The sequence below is a fragment of the Hyla sarda genome, chromosome 2 (genome assembly GCF_029499605.1).
Source record: "Hyla sarda isolate aHylSar1 chromosome 2, aHylSar1.hap1, whole genome shotgun sequence".
NCBI lineage: Eukaryota > Metazoa > Chordata > Amphibia > Anura > Hylidae > Hyla > Hyla sarda.
In genome coordinates this window covers 460,341,538-460,358,486 of record NC_079190.1, presented here as the reverse complement: position 1 = coordinate 460,358,486, position 16,949 = coordinate 460,341,538, and the positions used below count along the sequence as shown (strand labels likewise).

General features: G+C 42.7%; 1 protein-coding gene across 8 annotated transcripts in view; it reads right to left on the bottom strand.

The window, feature by feature from the left end:
- The window catches only part of LOC130357063 (uncharacterized), a 732,821-nt gene that overhangs the window by 116,273 nt on the left and 599,599 nt on the right, over nt 1–16,949 (bottom strand). For 7 of the 8 annotated variants that reach the window (XM_056559411.1, XM_056559410.1, XM_056559413.1 and 4 more), the window contains one exon: nt 1,408–1,504. The gene's annotated coding sequence lies outside the window, so the exon portion shown is untranslated. Of the gene's footprint in view, nt 1–656; nt 835–1,407; nt 1,505–16,949 lie in introns of all 8 variants that reach the window. The other variant, XM_056559412.1, reaches the window with a different exon arrangement.

The window sequence follows — 16,949 nt, the reverse complement described above, 5'->3', positions numbered from 1 at the left end:
AGGAGAAAATCCTCATAGCAAACCTATGCTACTCTGGACAGTTCCTGACACGGACAGAAGTGTCAGCAGAGAGCAAAAAAGAAATTCAAAAAGCAAAGGATTTCCTCTTTAGCATACAGCTGATAATAAGTACTGGAAGGATAAAAAATTTTAATATAAGTAATTTACAAATCTGTTTAACTTTCGGGCACCAGCTCATTTAAAAACAAAAAGTTTTCCACCGGAGTACCCCTTTAAGGGTATGTTCACACGGACAGATTACCTGCGTAAATTCCGCAGCGTATGTGCTGCGGAAAATCCGCAGCTGATTTTGCTACCATAGGCTTCAATGGGCAGCAAAAACTGCAGCAGCATATCTGCAGCAGATCTGCAGCAAAAATATGCAAATGTGAACAAACCCTTAGGGTATGTTCACACGAGCAGATCCACAAAGTGGTGCCTTTACATGTGCCTGCTCGGAGCGGCAATACGCTGCTACGAGCAGACACACTGAAGCGAGTTGCTTCATCTGTGTACTCGCGCACATCGAACCTATGTTTTGGGGTGTTGGAGACCCATAATGGTAAGCTATGGGTTGTTAAAGGGGTACTATGGATAGGGGATAAGATGTCTGTCCCGCTGTTGGGGACCCCCGCAATCTAGCATGCAGCACCCACCTGTAAGTACTGCCGGAAGCGCTGTAGGTTCTCAGTTTTTTGCCTCCCGACCACGAGGGCGGAGTATCGTGACGTCACGCCCCCTCCCATAGACTTTCATTGAGGGGGCGGGGTGGGACGTTACACAGGGCGGAGTCCTTTGGATAGGGGATAAGATGTCTTGGGGCCCGGAGTACCCCTTTAAGATCAATACACAGCATCACTGAGAGAAACACCACTAATACTGCTAATAAAATATGAGAGCTACAAGTACAACCATTGACAACTCGCTGTATATGCCCCATTGTCACCCAACCTAAATATAAAAATGCTCTGTGAAAAGAGCAACTGACCTCCACCCTATCTCTGGAGTCCCCGGCATCCCACTATCATACATTTCTTGCAGATTGTACCGGAATATATGGATATTAATCACAAGATGATACATGTGTGGCGGCATAAGGTGGCTTATTCTAGGATGCATATTTAGATTTTTCCTCTATGTCATGGCAACTCAGGGTTGTTTACTTTATAGAAAATTCACAAATCCCCAATATAAAACAAAACAATGTTTAATATCTAAACATTCTGGTTTCATAACGAATCACTCAATTTAAAAGATTTTTTTTAATTAATGGCTTATATATTTTGATGAAGGAGAGATACATTTTTGGAATCACATTGTAATTTTCATTTCTAAATCACATAATGGCACAAGTCTGAAACTGCTTATTATTCTGTAGTTAAAAGGGTAAATGCTTATAGATCTTACCAAGCGCAGAGTTTCCAGTTGTTTCTATTAAAAGGACTGAAATCAAACACAGAGTGTGGCAAAAGATGTTGGTTGTTCCCAGTCTGCTGTGTAAAATCTGGTGAAAGTATAAATAAAATGGAAAGGTTATAAAAAGGCAAACTTACAGTTAGACCAAGGAAGACATCAACGTGTCTGGATAGAAAACTCAGATTTACATGTGAAGAAAATTAAAAAAATGCTCAACAAGACAAATAGGTTAAAACGGGAGACAATGTTTGTAACAGAGCTGTAAGAAAACAACTGTATGAAATAGGATTTACAAAAGCCAAAAATAGAGCCAACTATAGAATCCGCAGAAACACCTATAGAGAAGAAAACAAGGTTACAGGAGGTTAAAGAGAAGGGATTGTGGAGTGTGGAGAATGGTAGGAAAGTAATAATCGGTTATCAATCACCAATCTACATTAACAAAGGAAATGTGGCTGGAACCTCTGTCTGGTGCTGATATAATAATACATATAAAAATGACACCTGAAGAAGACAATTGTATTTCACAATTGTTTATAATATTAAGTTGCATGTCAGGTAGAGAACCAAGGTTTAACCCCTTTTTTTTTTTCAAGAAAGAAATATCAACAATGATATGAACACAAACAGTCCAGATCTTTATCTGACTGCAAATAAAAAGAAACTTAAAAAATTGGTAAAAATCCTGTAAAGGTAATCCGTCACCGCTCTTTAAGAAAGTTGAAAACAGCCAGATGTAGAATATTGTTTGTTATTAGTGAAGTCTGAGCTTTAAAGTATTTAAACGTCCTAAAAGTTTGAATAGGAGCAGCAGTTTTTTGGTTAATTATTCTTTTTTTTTCCCCCTCTACGTGATCTATTAAAACATATACCTTTAATTACAGAATTTACTCTCATGCGTTTGAGATGATGATGAGGTTTCATGAAGCCGGAATGTTCAGCTATGAAACACTATATTGTTTAATGCCTGTGATCTGTGTACTGGTTACAGCGAGGGGATTCCATTATTTATACCTGCAGTTGTGCTTTGTGAAGGGCATTTTTCCTTTTGATATTTGATGTCCCAGTTTTCTATACATAGCACTATTTATTGATAGATTTTATATTACAATGTACTTTGCTCAATCATTGTCACAATTGTTTTCAGAGCAATTGTTATGTCATACCCACAGTATGTTGGGGAAGGTTGCCTCCTGTTTTAATTGTGTGTGCAAAGTTTAAATGGGCACTGTCATTAAAACTAATTTTTGCTGTTGCACTCCTTATGGTAAATAAAAAATGCTTTCTAATGTACTAGGTTGAAAAAAAAATATTCTATGTTTTTTTGTTTAAAAAAGCTGCCACTAGGTGTCTCCCTACTTGTCCAGAGGTCATTTCCCTCCATCTCTTGTACAGACTTTGTACTCTTGCTGGCCTGGCAGAAGTCCAAAATCAGGAAATGCAGTCCGGAGTGCTAAGGGGTGTGTGTGTTCAGCCTTATCAAATCATAGCTCATCTCACACACTGAACTGCTCTGGGCTGTGTGTAGCAGAGTGAGGGAGGAAGTTCTCCCCTGTATGGCCTAAGATAATGTCACACCTGTTGGGGAACCTCCCTTCCCAGTCTGTGAATCTGACTGAGCAGAAAATACAGAACAATACCAATGTAGAAAACTAAAAAATAATAAAAATAAAGGCAGGGGGTGGTTTATCATGATGGGGCAGTGAACTGGGAGCGAACATGATGGGGCAGTGAACTTATAAAATGTAACAAGATTTTTAACTGTAGTTTTAGTAAAGTGTCACATTGTTTATTTACTTACTGTTGTATGTGCCCTTGTATTACTCCTGTTTTCTCATGTTTTGCATATTTGGACATTATTTGTTGCACTCCATTAAAACTAACACAAGATCATTCTGCCTCAGCCTGCATGTCTTTTTCTTATAGTGCATGCTGGTTACATTTCTTCCCCAGGTAAGGATGGGTTCACACTACGTTTTCTCCCATACGGGAGCGCATATGGCAGGGGGGAGGTAAAACCTCGCGCTCCCGTATGCCTTCGTATGCGCATTCATTTCAATGAGCTGGCCGGAGTGAAATGTTCGGTCCGGTCGGCACCTAAAACTGTGGTCAACCACGGTTTGAGGTCCGGTTGTAAAAGCGCATACAGCGCAAAAATGTGCCGACCGGACCGAACGTTTCACTCCGGCCGGCTCACTGAAATTAATTACATACGGGAGCGCATAGAAAGGCATACGGGAGCGCAAGGTTTTAGCTCCCCCCTGCCGTATGCACTCCCGTATGGGAGAAAACGTAGTGTGAATCCAGCCTAAGTGACACTCCACATGACCAGCCATTTTGGAGATGCTCTGACCCAGTTTTCTAGCCATTCACATTTGTCCCTTGTCAATCAACAAAAAATAAGAAACAGTCTTGATATACGTACGGGAACCGCAGGGCCAGAGGAAGTACACATTGATGTACTAGACGTATGCAATGGTCGTCCAAAATGCCCCTGCCATCTGTGTTACTCCCTGCTTTATTATGTATGCACCAGACTGAAGAATTATCATCGTTCTTGGTAAATGCCACTTGTCTATCTATATACCATGTCACTTGTCAATGTCTCTCAGGTCCTTACACTTTCCTGCTTCCAACACATCAACCTTAAGAATCAATAGTTCCCTTGCTACTAATATATCCCTCCATGATACTGTTTTGTGTTCACTACATGGCATAATGTAGACATCATGTGGCACTGGCAATATTGTGTAGAGAGTTAATGATACTATTTGTTGGGATCATTTAGTATAGTATGGTACTGTTAATGGGACCTTAGAAATACACACAGAGATGACAAAGGTTTGCCCAAAGGCTTTCCCAGACCTTAAAGGAGAACTCCGGTGAAAATGTTTCTTAACTTACCTGTAGCTCCACCTGATGTTGGAATCGGTCTTCTCCGGTGCGCTCTTTTTCAGGCTTTTGATGCCCAACATGTTACCCTATGCTCAGTCAATTGCCTGCCACAGCGATGTCCTTAGCGACAGTGTGATGTAATGGGCTCGGCCCTCTTACATTACACTGCCGCTCAGCCGATCACCAGTCAAGGCGGGACGTTGTTACAACCAGCGATTAGCTGAGCCCAATGTGATGTGTCGGGACCAAAATCCAGAAGAAAACTGGGGTCGGAGGACAGGAAACCGATTCCTGCAGCACCAGGAGAGTGGTGGAAGGTAAGTTAAGGTTTATTCTTGCAGCCCGAGCATCTAAGATAAAGAATTATTTTGACCAGAGTTCTCCTCTAAGCTGACCAAGAGGTATTAAGATGCAACCTCATAAAATGAGTGGGGTCATCTAGCAGCCATTGCAGGAGGATGTGGCATGACATTCATCACCAGGAAACTATGTAAGACATGGAGGCTCTGTGTTCCTGAAGGATATATTTGGCAATTGTTGCCCTAACCCGTCCTCTTTAACCTGGAGTTCTTCATTCGACTTCATGCTTTGGTAACCTTAGTTTCTATAGTTGATAAAAAGCAGTGTTTGGCACAATTTAATACATTATATATTTTTTCTACAAAGGTTGTCAAGCTTACATAACATTATAAGCCACTTCATCAATCCATAAAAGTTCAAAGTTTCGACTGTGTGATTTCTGAAGACGTCTTGAGCAAGTGGTGTTATTATCTTTGTGATCTTCTTTTTCCCCTGCACTTATGTTATTACTGATTGAAGTATTCAGCTATTTACATATGGCAGCAGTGCAGACATAATCATTGTGAGTGGAGGCAGAGCATGGCACAATGCTGGCAGCCGAGTACTATCCTAAATTATAGCATGGACAATTAGAGCGCTGCGATGATCAATACATCCATTATCTTGTTAAGAGATGAAATATACAGCAGCCATTTATCTGATTCCAGGAATTACTCAATGAAACATTGAACACGGGCAAGTGAGGCCACTATAGATTATATATCTGCTCATAGGAAAACACTTACATGCAAGAGAGACAGATCAAATGGGGTCAAGCAGGATATGTGCATGAATCCCAAGATTCCCAATATGATGTCACTGGGTGTGCAGTGGGTGCTCCCACACTCTAAAACATACTGATGGGTAAATTTAGATTGTGAGCCCCAATGGGGACGGGGACTAATTAGAGTGAACAGTGTACAGCACTGCAGAATCTGTGTTCGCTATATAAATATGTATACATTTATATATAATTATTATTATTTTTTTTTCCTACATGCAAAGCCTACTGTGAAGCAATAAAGCTTATCCCTGGCTCTGGCAGAGTATATCTAAATCCAGTTTCAAATTACTAAATTCTGATTTGAATCAACTCCCGTTTGGTCACGTTGAAGAAAGCACTGTGTGGTGTTTCCGGTGGTTTTTACCCAGAAGCTCTCTCCAGTTCATGCTGAGAGGACATCCATCTCTACTATCCTGTTCTTGCTCTGAGAATAAAAATAGTATAGCCAGAAGAGGGAATAGCTGAACAAGGACCCTTCTTCTAACACTAAACTCTTTGTGGGCTAACAGACAGAGTTAGTGCTGTGTGACTTACATGTCACAATCTTCTATATCTGACACTCTGCAAAAGGGAATTATGATATCAGTAATTGCTAATCATTCAATTATATTTACCGCAGTCAGCCACGCTGCTTAGGCCCTTATCAGTAGAGAGTAGAGTTTAGTGAAGTTATCAAAAGTTCAATTCACGAACCAGCAATAAAATAAGTATTAAAACACATGTATACCATAAGAGCTCTAAAGTCCTGTATAACACTGCTAAGGTCACCTAAGAATGTATTCCAAGTAGTTTTAAAGTGGTTTTAAAGGGGTACTCCAGAAACATTTCTTAGAAGTAACTGGTGCCAAAAGTTAAACAGATTTGTACATTAATTCTATTTAAAAATCATAATCCTTCCAGTACTTATCAGCTTCTGTATGCTCCACAGGAAGTTGTATAATCATTCTCTGCCTAACCACTATGCTCTCTGCTGACACCTCTGTCTGTGTCAGGAACTGTCCATAGCTAGATAGGTTTGCTATTGGGATTTGTTCCTGCTCTGGACAGTTCCTGACATGGACAGAGGTGTCAGACAGAAAATAATTAAACAACTTCCTCTGGAGCATACAGCAGCTGATAAGTACTGGAAGGATTAAGATTTTTAAATAAACGTAATTTACAAATATGTTTAACTTTTTGGCTCCAGTTGATTTTAAACAAATTGTTTTCCAATGGAATACCCCTTTAACCTCTTAAGAATGCAGGGTGTACATGTACGCCCTGCGACCGCTCCCCTTCTATGATGTGGGCTCAGGAGCTGAGCGTGTGTCATAGCATAGTGCCAGGACCCGTGTCTAATGCCGAACATCAGCGATTGTGGTGATGCCCAGAATTAACCCCTTAGACGCCGTGATTGATTGCGGCGTCTAAAATTTTTCAAAAATCTGTCCAGCAGCTCAGCAGAGATGATTGGGACAACTGCGGTAAAATCAGCTGAGAGGAAGGCAGGAGGGCCCTTATCTGCCTCCTCGCCGTCCGATCTGTCCCTCGATGCTCCTGTCAGCCTTAGCAGCCTGAACAGTGTATGCAATCCAAGGATTGCATTTAATAGTCTCCTATGGGGACTAAAAAATGGTGTAAAAAAAAGTTTTGAAAAAAAAGTTAATAAATGTGAATTAACCCTTTCCCTAATATAAGTTTGAATCACCTCCGTTTTCCTATAAAAAAAATATGTAAACAAACATAAATATATGTGGTACCACCGCGTACGTAAATGTCCATACTATAAAAATGTTATGTCCAACTGTTAATGGTGTACACGTAAAAAATACCAAAGTCAAAAATTGAGTATTTTTGGTCACTTTGTTTACTCTAAAAAAAGGGGGTTCTCCCCTGGAAAACATTTTTTTTATCAGCTGGTGCCAGAAAGTTAAACAGATTTGTAAATTACTTCTATTTAAATACTTAATCCTTCCAGTACTTAAATGTTTTTTCTGTCTGACCACAGTGCTCTCTGCTGACACCTCTTTCCATGTCAGGAACTGTCTGGAGCAGGATAGGTTTGTTATGGAGATTTGCTCCTATTCTGGACAGTTCCTAAAATGGACAGAGGTGTCAGCAGAAAGCACTGTGGTCTGACAGAAAAGAAAATTCAAACAGAAAATAACTTCCTGTGGAGCATAAAGCAGCTGATAAGTACTGGAAGGATTAAGATTTTTAAATAGAAGTAATATACAAATCTGTTTAACTTTCTAGAACCAGTTGATATAAAACAATGTTTTCCAGGGGAGTACCCGTTTAAGCATTTTTTGGTCATATGGCAAGTGCGCTTTAATCTATCTCCATAGCTATAACCAATATCCTGTTCTGTACTGAGATGTCTATCAATGGGTGAATCTTCCCTTTTGGCGTAGGTTTTGGTTTTTCATTTATAGTTTTCTTGCTTCTGGAGGAATTAAAATTTACCAAGAAAAGTCAAGTCAAATCTATGGGGGAGATTTATCATTGCTTTTAGAGCATTTTTTTTTTTGGCGCAGTTCAGGCGCAAGCAGCATATTTTGAGACAATTATGCGTCTTTTGATATTGACCGTTTTACTCTTTTTAATGACCCATAGAACTTTTTCTTTTTGACCATGCAGTGGTCATGTATTTATAATTTGCGACTTTTGTCAAAAGTCGCTATTTTTTACTATTTTGTACTTTTTTTGGGCGCAAAGCTACACCACCTACCAGTAGGCGTGAGAATAATTTCTACCTTCCACAATTCATCCTTTAACCCCTTGTGGACGACAGCATCCCACTCCCCTTCTATGACACATGCTCAGGAGATGAGTGGTCCTGGCAGCTATCTGCCACCAGGGCCCATCTCTAATGACAGACATCACCGATCATGATGATGCCCGGCTTTAACCCCTTAGACACTGCAATCAAATTTGATTGTAGTGTATAAAATGCAAGTAAAAATGTCCAGACAACTCTGTGAAAGTAAAAATACCAAACCTGCCAAATTCTGGACCTGGGAAAGTGTCTACTTCCGTCCCTCACAAGAGTGTATGTGGTAGAATGTATGTGGTAGAGCTTTTCCACCACAGAAGAACTGCTCAAAATTCATCATCCTGCTGCACCTTCTTGATAAATAAGATGCACGCTAGTCAAACCCACCACCCAAATAAACGTGGGAAAATAGCTCTACCGTAAACATTCTTTGATAAATCTGGGCCTCTATGTGCAGTTATTTTATCATCAGGTTGCCGCAGGTTTTCCTCCGCCTGCCATAGAATATTGTTATACACTTATGTACAAGATGAAGGGTAAGCCATGCTAATCCTTTACTGTGATTATGAGACTGTCGAAACAGACGCTAAATAAAAAAAATATATAATATGGAAGAACTGTAGCGATCACAGAGGATTTGTTAAAATTAAATGGATTTCCATTGGAATTGAGTCTCTTACTCTTGTTGTAAATGTCAAAGTGTCAGACAGGACCATTAGAGGAGTGAGATTTATAGAGGAGACGGAGAGATAATTCTGTCTATACACCGAAAGCACCGACAGAGGAAAGTAACACTACACATCGGTATCAGCTCCCACCACGTTCACAGCTATAGAATTATGGGGTCGCGACACTCAGTAAAATAATGTAGTTTTCCCACTTACACATTATCACTTCTTTAACTCGGGCATGGAGCCAAAAGGAGAATAATCCCTGTTATATATTTTCTCAAAAGGAAAATAATTCGGTGGAGTCGGTTTATATTGCTTGGAAACTAGGACAAATTGCCGTATGACAAGTAGTAATTCAGGTTTATGCTATTATAGACCGGACTGAACTGCAAAGTCAGACGTGCGTTTCATCGCTCAAGTGGCAGCTTCTTCAGGGGTCAAGCAGAAGTGTCACTTGTGCTGATCCGCGTAGGGCAGTGTTTCCCACCCGGAGTGCCACCAGCTGTTGCAAAACTACAACTCACAAACTAGGACAAATTGCACTATGACAAGTAGCAATTCAGGTTTATGCTATTATAGACCGGACTGAGCTGCAATGTCAGACGTGCGTTTCATCGCTCAAGTGGCAGCGTCTTCAGGGGTCAAGCAGAAGTGATACTTGTGCTGATCCACGTAGGGCAGTATTTCCCACCCGGGGTGCCTTCAGCTGTTGCAAAACTACAACTCTCATCATGCCCGGAGTTTTGCAACAGCTGGAGGCACCCTGGGTGGGAAGCCCTGGCATAGGGTTTGTCTGTACTTAGTGACCTATGATTCCTCCTTTATGTATTGTACTTGTTGTAAATAGTATAGGGTGGGCCATTTATTTGGATACTTAATAAAATGGGAATGGTTGGTGATATTAACTTCCTGTTTGTGGTACATTAGTATATGTGAGGGGGGGGGGACTTTTCAAGATGGGTGGTGACCATGGCGGCCATTTTGAAGTCGGTCATTTTGAATCCAAATTTAGTTTTTTCAATAGGAAGAGGGTCATGTGACACATCAAACGTATTGGGAATTTCACAAGAAAAACAATGATGTGCTTGGTTTTAACGTAACTTTATTCTTTCATGAGTTATTTACAAGTTTCTGACCACTTATAAAATGTGTTCAATGTGCTGCCCATTGTGTTGGATTGTCAATGCAACCCTCTTCTCCCACTCTTCACACACTGATAGCAACACTGCAGGAGAAATGCTAGCACAGGCTTCCAGTATCCGTAGTTTCAGGTGCTGCACATCTCGCTTCTTCACAGCATAGACAATTGCCTTCAGATGACCCCAAATATAAAAGTCTAAGGGGGTTAGATCGGGAGACCTTGGGGGCCATTCAACTGGCCCACGACGACCAATCCACTTTCCAGGAAACTGTTCATCTAGGAATGCTCGGACCTGACACCCATAATGTGGTGGTGCACCATCTTGCTGGAAAAACTCAGGGAACGTGCCAGCTTCAGTGCATAAAGAGGGAAACACATCATCATGTAGGCCACTGGATATGTGAAATTGCTACATGATGATGTTTTCCTCTTTATGCACTGAAGCTGGCACGTTCCCTGAGTTTTTCCAGCAAGATGGTGCACCACCACATTATGAGTGTCAGGTCCGAGCATTCCTAGATGAACAGTTTCCTGGAAAGTGGATTGGTCGTCGTGGGCCAGTTGAATGGCCCCCATGGTCTCCCAATCTGACCCCCTTAGACTTGTATCTTTGGGGTCATCTGAAGGCAATTGTCTATGCTGTGAAGATACGAGATGTGCAGCACCTGAAACTACGGATACTGGAAGCTAGCATTTCTCCCACGGTGTTGATATCAGTGTGTGAAGAGTGGGAGAAGAGGGTTGCATTGACAATCCAACACAATGGGCAGCACATTGAACACATTTTAAGGGTCAGAAACTTGTAAATAACTCATGAAAGAATAACGTTACATTAAAACCAAGCACATCATTGTTTTTCTTGTGAAATTCCCAATAAGTTTAATGTGTCACATGACCCTCTTCCTATTGAAAAAACAAAAGTTGGATTCAAAATGGCCGACTTCAAAATGGCCGCCATGGTCACCACCCATCTTGAAAAGTTTCCCCCCTCACATATACTAATGTGCCACAAACAGGAAGATAATATCATCAACCATTCCCATTTTATTAAGGTGTATCCATCCATATAAATGGCCCACCCTGTACAATATGGAATGATTTACCTTAAGGATGTTGTTGATATAGCTTTTGCACTTATTTTTATATTGGGATTGCTACCGATAGTTCCCTTGTTTTTAATCTATATAAATAAAAGACAATTTGCATCTTCTTGAATTTGCACCATTTTGAATGGCTATACTTTTTTGGTACACGCGCATGTACACTCACTGGCTACTTTATCAGGTACACCTGTTCCCTTGCTTGTTGACAGAAAACGCTAATCGGCCAATAACATGGAAGCCACTCAAGGCATTTAGGCATGTAGACTTGGTCAAGACAATGTGCTGAAGATCAAACCTCAGAATGGGGGGAGAAAAAAAAGGAATTTAGTACAGGCTCACCAAAATTGGACAATGGAAGTCTGAAAGAATGTTGACTTTTCTGATGAGTATTATACCAGCTGAGACAGTCAGATGGCAGGGTCAAAATTTTATGTACAATAAACAACATAAAGCCAAGGATCCACCCTGTCCTGTTTAAACGGTTCAGGATGGTGGTGGTGTAATGGTGTGGAGGATTTTTTGGGGGGCACACTTTGGGCCTTTTAGTACTAATTGAGCATTGTTTAAATATGACACTCTATCTGAGTATTGCTGTTCACCATGTCTGTCCCTATATTACCACAGTGGGCCCATCTTCTGATACTCCCAGCAGGATAATGCACCTTGTCACATCCCATCATCTAACACATGACAATGAGGTCACTGGACTCCAATGGCCTCCACAGTCATCAGATCCTATCCACATTTGGACAAATCTGCAGCAACTGTGTGATGTCATCATGTCCATATGGAGGAACTGCATGATGTCATCATGTCCATATGGAGGAACTGCGTGATGTCATCATGTCCATACGCAGGACTCGGGTGATGTCATCATGTCCATTTGTTAAAGGGGTACTCTGCCCCTAGACATCTTATCCCCTATCCAAAGGATGGGAGATAAGGTGTCTGATTGCGGGGGTCCGGCAGCTGGGACCCCTGCAATCACTGTACAGCACCCAACATTCATTTAGAATGCTGGTTGCAGGCGGTAGGGGTCGTGTCACGGCCATGCCCTTGGTGATGTCACGTCACGGCCCTCGTGACATGATGTCACACCCCCTCAATGCAAGTCTATTGGAGGGAGCGTGGCGACCATGCCCCCTCATATAGACTTGCATGGAGGGGGAGTGGTGTGACATCACGAGGGGCGTGGCCAGGACATCATGACCCCCACCACCTGCTCAAACACCTGCTCGGAACAATATGGTCTGAACACTGGGGCAGCGGAGTACCCCACTTAAGATAGGCTGTATGCTTATTTTTGTGTACTATTTCTTTCTTTTTTGACCATTTTGCACTTGAGACTTAAAGTCTTCATCGTGTCTAGGGTTGCACTAAGAAGCAGTAGACTACTGAGAGGACATTGATGTAGTGTGATGAGCTCTTCCTAAGTTGTCTCATGGCCTAGTTTAGTATCTTTTACTCCTTTGCATACAAATGACTATTTAACAGACCTGAATCTTCACCTCCATCCAGTATTACAGCAGTTTCATTGTGAGACCTGCTTTTCTTTCTGGATGACAGTGTTCCAATTCTCAGGGCACTTTTGGTCACCAAGAATATGTAAATCCTTCCAGCTGAAATGTTTCCATGGCCTTGTCACCTAGACATGAATAAATGGAAAGTTATGGAAACAGGTTTAAAATCCTTGAAGAAAGTAGAAACGTCCCTGCATATTTTCCTATATAATTAGAGATGAGCGAATCGAAGTTGACGAACCATGAAAAATTCGATTTGTAATGAATACTAATATCGCCGCGATTCTATCGCGCAAATCGCTTCATTAAACTCCATTTTACAGTGTTCCAGGCTATTGGAGACCTAAGATGGCGGATCCACATGTGAGTACATGGGGCAGGGGATTATGGGAGGGTGGGAAATAGCGGCGGGAATGAAGGTAGGCGGGCTGACCCTGACTCACATGTGAGATGCAGCCTATCAGTGTTCACTGACCCCTGTGATGTCACAGCCCCTATATAATCGGCGGCCATCTTGCCTCTCTTCATTTCATCTATGCACTCAGATGGAGAGGACGGGACTGTGTGTGTGTGAATAGCTCATACCACAGCGTTACACTGCAACTGCTAGTCACATCAGCATTAGGGAAAGGCAGGAGTGCAGAGTGCTGTGCTGTACACTGAGAAGGATCATTGATTGCTAAACCTCCTATTCACGTTATTGAGCATTGCAGCAGAGAGGGGCAGATAGCTGTCAGCTGCCTCATACAGATCTCCAAGCTGCCTGAACTTTCTGAAGCATCTTATCTCCTCATTTTCAGCCCAATTGAGTTTATTTATTTTTTTTGCTCCACAAATCTTCTGCTGCTCAGAATTGTGTGACAGAGTGCAATTTAGGGTTTAATCCCTGGATTTTTTTTTGTGGTGCTGCACTGTTGGGTCCTGCTGCTGTTCAGAAATACATGATTGTTCAGTGGACTGTAGTGCATTTGTACCATTTTGTACCTGTTAATCTGTCAAAGGGCTGGCTACATACTGTGCAAGTCCAAACAATACTATTCACTGGCTGTTTTATTTTTTTAAATAGTTTTTTCTGCGTATAGTTATGCATATATAACTGCCCATATCAGTGCATACCGCATAGGTACATGCAAGTATTGTACCATTTAGTACCTGTTAAGCTATCAAGGTGCTCCATACCGTCAAAGTTCAAACAATAGTATCCACCGGCTGGTGTTTTACAAAAATACAGAGTTTTTTCTTCTAATAGTTAGGCATATTATTGCCCTCATCAGTGTATACCGCATAGATACATCCAAGTATTGTGCCATTTAGTACCTGTTAAGCTGTCAAGGTGCTCCAAACCGTCAAAGTCCAAACAATAGTATCCACCGGCTGGTGTTTTACAAAAATACAGAGTTTTTTTTCTGCTAATAGTTAGGCATATTACTGCCCTCATCAGTGCATACTGCATAGGTACATCCAAGTATTGTACCACTTAGCACCTGTTAAGCTTTCAAGGTGCTCCATACCGTCAAGGTCCAAACAATAGTATCCACTGGCTGGTGTATTACAAAAATACAGATTTTTTTCTGCTAATAGTTAGGCATCTTACTGCCCTCATCAGTGCATACCGCATACGTACATCCAAGTATTGTACCATCTAGTACCTGTTAATCTGTTAAGGTGCTCCAAACCGTTAAAGTCCAAACAATAGTATCCACCGGCTGGTGTTTTACAAAACTACAGAGTTTTTTCTGCTAATAGTTAGGCATATTACTGCCCTCATCAGTGCATACCGCATAGGTACATCCAAGTATTGTACCATTTAGTACCTGCTAATCTGTCAATGTGCTCCAAACTGTCAAAGTCCAAACAATAGTATCCCCTGGCTGGTGTTTTACAAAAATACTGATTTTTTTCTGCTAATAGTTGGGCATATTACTGCCCTCACCAGTGCATACCACATAGGTACATCAAAGTATTGTACCATCTAATACCTATTAATCTGTCAAGGGCCTACATACTGTTCAAGGACAGCCATAAGTAATCACCTGCTGCTGTTCTAGACAAAAGCTGGTTAAAGAGTAGTGTAGCGTATTGTAATACCCTCAAAAACGCACTAAGTATGTCAGGCAGAGAAGTGCCAGGACGTGCACAGAGGAGTGGCAGAAGCCTAAATACTTCAGGCAGAGTTGGCAGCAGACTTGGGGCAAGCGGCCTGAGCTCCCGTTATCAGCCAGCGGTCGTGTCTCCACCAGCAACCCATCTGGTTAACACGCTCATCCACATCATCACAAGTGACATCTGACACCCCCAGTCAACAGTCGGTGGGTTCCTCAGATACAACCCTCAGTTGGCATGGCCCGGGAGCAGTCGGTGCCCTCCCATTGCCTTTGTCCTATGCTGTTCCCTCTCCTAAAGAAGTATCTTATGCTGTGGGTTCAGCTCCACTATTTACTGAGGATGATCTAATAGAGGACAGTCAGCAGCTACTGGACAGCCAAGAAGGGGAGGAGACATACGCCGCTTGCTCCGCTAGGCGGCCAAGTAGTGATGCGGAGAGTGACGTGGGAGGCGGTGTTGCAAGTGTTCAGGGTCAACACATGCTTCGCCACCATAAAGCGGCCCGGGAGAACCGTGGCTCCGATGTAGTGGTCCAGCCTGCTGACAGAGTCACACAGGGGAGGAACTGCTAAAGTTCATTCAAAAAGAAATCCGAGTATGGCTTACTCCACGAAATCTGGAAATGGGAACCATGGTGACCGACAACGGGAAGAACATCGTGTCCGCGCTGCGATAAGGAAGTGTGAAACATGCGTCCTGCATGGCACACGTGTTGAATCTGGTTGTCAAGCACTTCCTCAAGTCTTCACCCCATTTGCAAAACATCCTGAAAATGGCAAGGAAACTGTGCATGCACTTCAGCCACTCGTACACCGCCAAGCACACCTTCCTTGAGCTGCAGCGTCAGAACGGTATCCCACAACATAGTCTTATTTGTGACATTGCCACACGTTGGAATTCCACCCTCCATATGTTGGACACATTATACGAACAAAGAAAAGCCATCACCGATTTCTTGATGATCCAAGCAGATAGGAGTACTCCCCTGTGTAACTTCAATGTGAACCAGTGGCAGCTCATATGTGACACCTGCCATTTGCTGAGGCCCTTTGAGGTAGCCACATTATTTGTGAGTTGCCTGGATTACACCATGAACGACTTAATTCCACTCCTACATTTCCTACAACAAATGATTGAAACCATGGCTGGTCACGGCAATGGAGACGTTGCGCCTACATCTCAAGGCTACATGAGCCCTGTGGGGGCTGAACTGGAGGAGGAGGATGAGGGTCAGAGTGGAGCACAGTTTAGGTTGGATGAGATGGCCGATGTTTCTAGTCTTCGGACAGGAGAGGAGGAGCAGGAGCAGCCAGAGGAGTTGGAGGGTTACGAGGAAGTTGAGACAGAGGACCCAGACACACCGTGTCAGTATGCAGTGGAGATGGAGGCAGGTAGTCCCTTTGAGTCACTGGCGCAAATGACACGATGCATGCTCAGTTGCTTGCGTAGTGACCTCCGAATTGTTAAAATTTGTCAGCGGGATGACTTCTGGATCTCCACCTTATTAGACCCTCGCTACCGTCCCAAAATGGGGGTCTTTATTACACCCACTGAGAGGGAGGACAAACTGGCCTACTACAGAGAGATTCTACATGGTCAGTTGACTGATGCCTATCGGCCACATGGTCCATCCACTCGCAGGTCTGACTCGGGGGGCCCTCTGTGCTCACCTTCCACTGCCCTGGCTGCTGGGGAGGGGAGGGGTGGGAGGAGCAGTACCAGCTCAATCAGCAGCAGCCTACAGTCGCTGATGAGTGGCTTTCTTCACCCACATAGTGAAGCAACTTATCAGCAGCAGGTAGACATGGAGCAGGACCTGAACCAGCAGGTGGTGGCATACCTTGACATGGCCATGCCAACAACCATTGAAGATCCGCTGGACTTCTGGACAGCCAAACTTGATTTATGGCCACGACTAGCAGAGTTTGCCCTGGAAAAGCTGTCTTGCCCGGCCAGTAGTGTGCCATCAGAGCAGGTGTTTAGTGTGGCCGTGGCCATAGTCACCCCAAGGCGAACTCGTCTGTCCACCAAAAATGTGGAGAGACTGACGTTTGTCAAGATGAATCAGGGATGGATCAGCCAGGATTTCCAGCCACCAATGCCAGATGCCTCAGGGTAGATTGACCATGCTGCTACACCAACATTTCCCAATTATGGTTGGTTATGAAACCCTCTTGGGTTATCAATTAGGGTTATGAAACCCTCTTTGGTACTGCCAT